Genomic DNA, 5,764 nt, shown 5'->3' with positions numbered 1-5,764 from the left:
AACCCGTGCTGGTTGCCCCTGAGCATGCCGTTCCCTGCTGGCCCCTCCTGGATGTGTGCCAGAATAATTTTCTCGAACAACTTGCCCAGGATTGAGGTAAGGCTGACTGGCCTGTAGTTCCCCGGGTCCTCTCTCCTCCCCTTTTTGAAGATGGGAACCACGTTGGCCCTCTTCCAGTCCTCCGGCACCTCTCCAGAGCACCACGAGTGTTCATAAAGCCGCGCCAGGGGACTTGCAATGACCCCAGCCAGTTCCTTTAGGACTCTAGGGTGAAGGTTCTTTGGGTAAACCCGATATCTTTTATTAGACCAACTCAAATAGCTGCAAAAAATCTTCTTGGCACAAACACCCAATGGGTTGAGTGTTGGGTCCCAATCCTGGCATGTGTTATGCAGCTTTAGGCAAGCCACCTAATAAAAGGAGAGGGCAATAACTGCCCCATTCATGTGCTTTATTATGGCTGGTAGCTCCACCATCCAATGCTATCAGCCTCCTTCCTTGGTGCTTTCTTGCTTCTCTTTTGGGATTTGGGGTGGCCGGCCCCTGTTCAGTGCAGCACTTCAATAAAGCAGCCTCGTCGAACTCTGCCGGGCTGCTCGGCACGAGATGAGCATGCCCCAAAGAGGCTTGGCTGACCTGGGGACGCAGTCTGCTGGGTAGTCCTCGCAACGAGGGATTCCCCAGCTATTGCTGGCAGCAAAACTTGGTATTTCTGCATGGAGAAAAATAACAATCTGAACTATTATCCTGCACTGAATTCATCTCCTGGTGTTTTCAGCTACTTAAAAGCTGTGAAATGTGTTTGGTGCCATTCCTCCAGCTGCTGACGTCAGTGCGACTGCCACTTTCCCTAGCTCCTCTCTCCTCTTCCAGGAAAATGTTCATGTCAAGAGAAGTTCCTGGCCTGGAAGCGTTGGACCGCACACTTTCTCAGCTTTCAAGGGCTCTCATGTTTCTGTGCCTCCCCTTCCTGCAGATTCGGCACCATGGCTGTTTGACAGCAGTGCACGCTCTGCTTGTCTCTTCACCTGGCATCGAAGCCCGTGGAAATCGGGGCCTCGTCGTTTGCTCGTGTTCACTGGACCACCCCCCTCGGATAACGTAAATCTGCTGAACACCCCTGGAATCAGTGGAGCTGCCCCGTTTTACCCCAACACGTTGTTCGCAGCACCGTCCCATGGCAGGTGATACCAGAGCAGCTGTCTCGCTTTGTGAAGGAATGGGCCAGCGTCTAGCTTCCACATCCGTCTTTATTTAAAAAAAAAAAAAAAGCCCAAAAAATCCTGCCATGCATCTCACTCATCCCATTTTAAACACATGAAGCCTCAGGGCCCTCAAAAGGGGCATTCCCACTTCACAGGACTTCACGCGACCTCAGTCCCCGGCTCTTGGACAGCGAACGTTGCTGTCGGAAATGGCGCCTGCGTGATTTTTCTTTCTGGGGTGATTTGGGTCCCCTCTGTCGCTTCTTGCTATACTCAGGTACGATCTTGAAACACCGTCCTCTATTGTATGTCAGACACTTTTCTGCTTAGCCAGGGCTCCGTGACGAACCCTCGCGGGACATTAATCCCTCGCTACCGACTCCGTGGAGCAGGAGGGCGATGCTCTCACCTACGTGAAACCCACTCGACACCAGACCGTTTTCTCCAATGCCGTGTTTTTGCCCAGGTTTGGGACCACTTCAAACTGACGTGTCCAGGCCCCTGTACGGCCATTCAAGAGTTTGTCAACACCCTCACAACACCCCTTGCCCAGTGTTATCCTTTTCTCACAGGTGCGGCAACCACGCACATGGGGGGAAAAGCCCAGATTATAACACACAACACAACACGCTAAGATGCAACACAACACAAGGCAATACAATAGGATGCAATACATCCTGTAACACATAACACAACACAATAGGATGCAACACAACACAACACAATCGGATGCAAAACGTCTTATAACACAACACAACACAATAGGATGCAACACAACACGATGCAGTAAGATGCAATACATCCTATAACACACAACACAACAGGATGCAACATAACACAGTACAATAGGATGCAATACATCCTGTAACACACAACACAACACAATAGGATGCAACACAACACAGTACAATAGGATGCAATACATCCTGTAACACATAACACAACAGGATGCAGTACATTCCCCAAGGCCAAGCTGCCCAGCTCTGCAACACAGTTTTTATGCCTTTCCTTGCTTACCTGTCAGCACCCACCCTGCAGCCAGAACTTAGCAAGAACAGCACTAATAAGACGAATAAGAGCACCGAACCTGGCTGAAGCCCAGCCTTTCCATCCTTTCTTTTCTACTGGGGTGCTACGGGGAATGAAAAGCAGGCCAGGAGGATCTGGCACGGCGTGCACTCCAGTTAAAGCCCAGCTGAAGCAAAAGCAGCAACAAGCAAAAAAATAAAATAAAATAAAAGAGAGAGAGAAGAAATAAAAAAAACAAACCCCAAGCCCTGAGGCCCTGAGCAAAGACAGATGTTTCTCCCATCTTGCATCTCGTCAGCATGAGGCAGCTGTGCCTTTCAGCCAGTAGTCTTGTCAGCGGTAGGAGGAAACAAGCACACATTTAGGTCATGGGGAGCTCCAGTTAGAAGTCCACGAGATTTATGGCCAAGTTTGGGATGCCTTTGATGCCAATGAGAATGTATGAATCCCTTCCGATCATTTTTTTAAGCTCAGCTGTAACCCCTGAGCGTGTTTCTTGGGAAGGACCCAGCACCGTGACAAGCTGGAGCTCTCCCGAGAACCCCTTTGCGCCGAGAAGGGGAGAGAAAGATGGCCCCCCGACACGTGCATGCAATCTGCTCTTGGATGCGGTCAGTGCATCCCCCCCCCCGTCTGCGGTGCACCAGACCGAGCTGAGCATCGCCGTGGTCCAGGATGCACTTCTTCCTACGGGCACCATGCCAACGCAAACACAGCCATGTGTGTACACCATGCACACATGCAAAATTCATCTCTTCCCTTTACATAATGCACTTGCCGTCACGTTCCCAGAAGGATTCTGTGCCTTTAATTATTCACATGGGACTCTTCGCTTCACCCTAGCAACCGCGCTTGTGTCAAAGGTTTTGAATCCGATTCCCGTTCCCTGCTAAAACACAAACGAGATAATTGGCTCCTCTTAAGTTACAGCTAGATTTGTAGCAGCTCTGGGCAGTGCCGGTGATAGGCAGAGTGGCACACGCCTCCGGCTATGCAAGCAACGACGCCCTCCGCAAGTCCTGTTGGAGCAGGCAGCTTCCCCGTACGTGATCTCAGCCATGACAAGTGTCGCTGACCTGAGCTTGCCTCCAGATAGCCAGCTGTCTTGCGGCCGAACCCCCCAGCTGCAAGGGAAGCAGGCTCATGCCCACCACATCCAATGTCCCGCAGCCTTGCCAGCCCTTTATTATGGCGTGGTGCTGCGGCTACAGGGGAAGGCGCTGTCTGAGCTTCTCATTCGGGAGATGCGACTTGGCAGGCCTTTGGGTGAAAATGTGACGTAACGAGCCCAAAGCCGGGTTGATTTGCACTCCTGCACACTCCAGGCTTAGTTTATATGGAGCAGACTGAACATCAGCCAGGGGTTTGGCTCAACAGCCTGTGAGAAAAGGCCTCTTCCTCTGCACGCAGGATTTCGGGCGAATGTTTCTGGATTGCACGCGTCCCAGTTTGGAGAACACGTTCTTCCTTTCGGTCCCCACAGGCCGCAGTGCTGGCATGAAATGTGATCGAGGATTTATAGGCCTGCGCTCGGTTTCTTAAAGAGCTTTGCTGGTAGTCTCATAATTGTGGAAGCCAGCGGACCAGGCATTGTGCACGGTGTATTACTCCACATGCACGTGCCATGTTCATTTGCTTCTTTTAATTTGCTTTTCAGCCCCGAGCAGGAAATCCAGAGTTATCCCACGCTGCTTTCTTCCTCCTTCAAAAGCCTTGGCAATGTGGATGCTCCTTTGACTCAGTAACAACAGTGTTTCAATTTTCGGGTTGTTTTTTTTTAATTGACTACCCAGAATGAACTACCCAAAATGAATTAATTGACTACCAAAAATGAACAATTTGGAGTTGCTATGTTTTAAGAACAAAATGGCCAGTCATCACTCGGTAACTCCCCGTTGCATACCATGTGTCCTATGCCCTGTAGTTGGTTGCATGAGTTCCCTAATACCAAGTGTTGTTGGTTGTAGCTGTGTTGGTCTAAGGACAGAGGCAGACGAGGTTCTTTGGGTAAATCTCATATCTTTTATTAGACCAACTAAGTAGTTGGAAAAATTGTTCTTTGCAAGCTTTTGGGTACAAACACCCTTTTCCAGGCACAGTTAACTCTCCCTGTGCCTGAAGAAGGGCGTTTGTACCCAAAAGCTTGCAAAGAACAATTTTTCCAACTATTTAGTTAGTCTAATAAAAATACACATTTATTACCCAAAGAGCCTGGTCTGTTCTAATCCCAAACATTTTTTCTACAGCGCTTTGCTTCACCCCACAACCTTCCAGCTACCTCTACACGGGCCTGGGAGGGACACAGGTTGACACAGATATCACTATGCACCGTTGTGTGGGTAGTGTGCACGGGCAGCCTTCAGGATGGAGAGGGCTCAGCTTGAAACTGCAGCAGGGGCAATCAGGTGCAAATCACCCACACCAGCAAAGTGCACGTGCAAAAAACCTGGAGTGGACAAAGCCACATTGCAATGAAAGTTTTCTTCTCTGCTGACACCCTGCTTCTCTTGGCAGCATTTGGTAGGGTGGATTTAAGGGACTGGGCCTACCTTGGGAATCCAGGATCAGGCCCTTAAAAAGGGCTAGAAATCTACCCGGGGCTTCAGTTTTATGCTTGAATGCTGTGGGTTTGTTATTTCTTAGGGCACATTATTGCCTCTGCCACATGGGTTTTTACAGCAGCGTAACCCCATCAATGCCTGTGGGGTCCGTGCAACACGGCCATGGCATAGGGGATGAAGACCGGACTGCAACGTGCTCCTGCCTTTGGGCTCCAGTCCTCATCACCAGGTTGCTTTGTGCTTATGCAAGCGGGAATGAAATGGGAATCTGGCGCTCTGCGTATAAATAAAGGCCATGTGCGTGAACGGGCTGTCCTTCTCCTTTCCTAAAATGCTTGACCCGTTCACCTCCCGACCAATAACGCTTTAGCCATAGCCGATTAGTGCAGTGCTTGGGATAAGATGCCTTTGGTACCGTGCTGAACTCTGCCCTCTGCGTAGGCTCTTGATGTAAATCTGAAATGATTACTGTATTTAGTCAGCTGGCAGCTTGTCAGAAGTGTTAAGAAAATCCTGCTGGTCCTGGCTGGCCAGTAGAAGTTACCCATCAAATCCAATGCATGTAACAGATGCCCAGGGGAATTTGTATAGCCTTCTTTTATTTTATTTTATTTGTCCATATGTGGCCAGTGCCCAAATGTGTCGGCGTATTTCCTGCATTCAGATACAAGTGTAATATCTGGAGCTTGCCCCTGATAAAGGGACCCTGAGGAAAGCTTTCCCATTAATATTAAACCGATATTTCCCATAACCCTGCAGAGAATGTCTTTGACACATAGATGAAATCTGCACAGTGAAATCATTGAATCACAGAGAAGTGGGGCTGGAAGGGACCTCCAGAGGTCATCCAGTGCAAACCTTGCCTGAGGAAGGATCAGCCCTATCCTAACCATCCCATACAAATCCACTATCGAGCCTATTAGCAAAGCTACACGCTGAACCCTGACACGGCCACAAGACACAACCACT

At 49.6% G+C, this 5,764-nt stretch overlaps 1 long non-coding RNA gene across 1 annotated transcript in view; it reads right to left on the bottom strand.

The window, feature by feature from the left end:
- The window catches only part of LOC109288351, a 10,570-nt gene that overhangs the window by 3,061 nt on the left and 1,745 nt on the right, over positions 1-5,764 (bottom strand). The gene's annotated exons all lie outside the window — the stretch shown is intronic.

The sequence above is a fragment of the Gavialis gangeticus genome, unplaced genomic scaffold (genome assembly GCF_001723915.1).
Source record: "Gavialis gangeticus isolate Ggan-Ray unplaced genomic scaffold, GavGan_comp1, whole genome shotgun sequence".
In the NCBI taxonomy this organism is placed as follows: Eukaryota; Metazoa; Chordata; order Crocodylia; family Gavialidae; genus Gavialis; species Gavialis gangeticus.
This window is presented reverse-complemented; position numbering and strand designations above follow the sequence as displayed.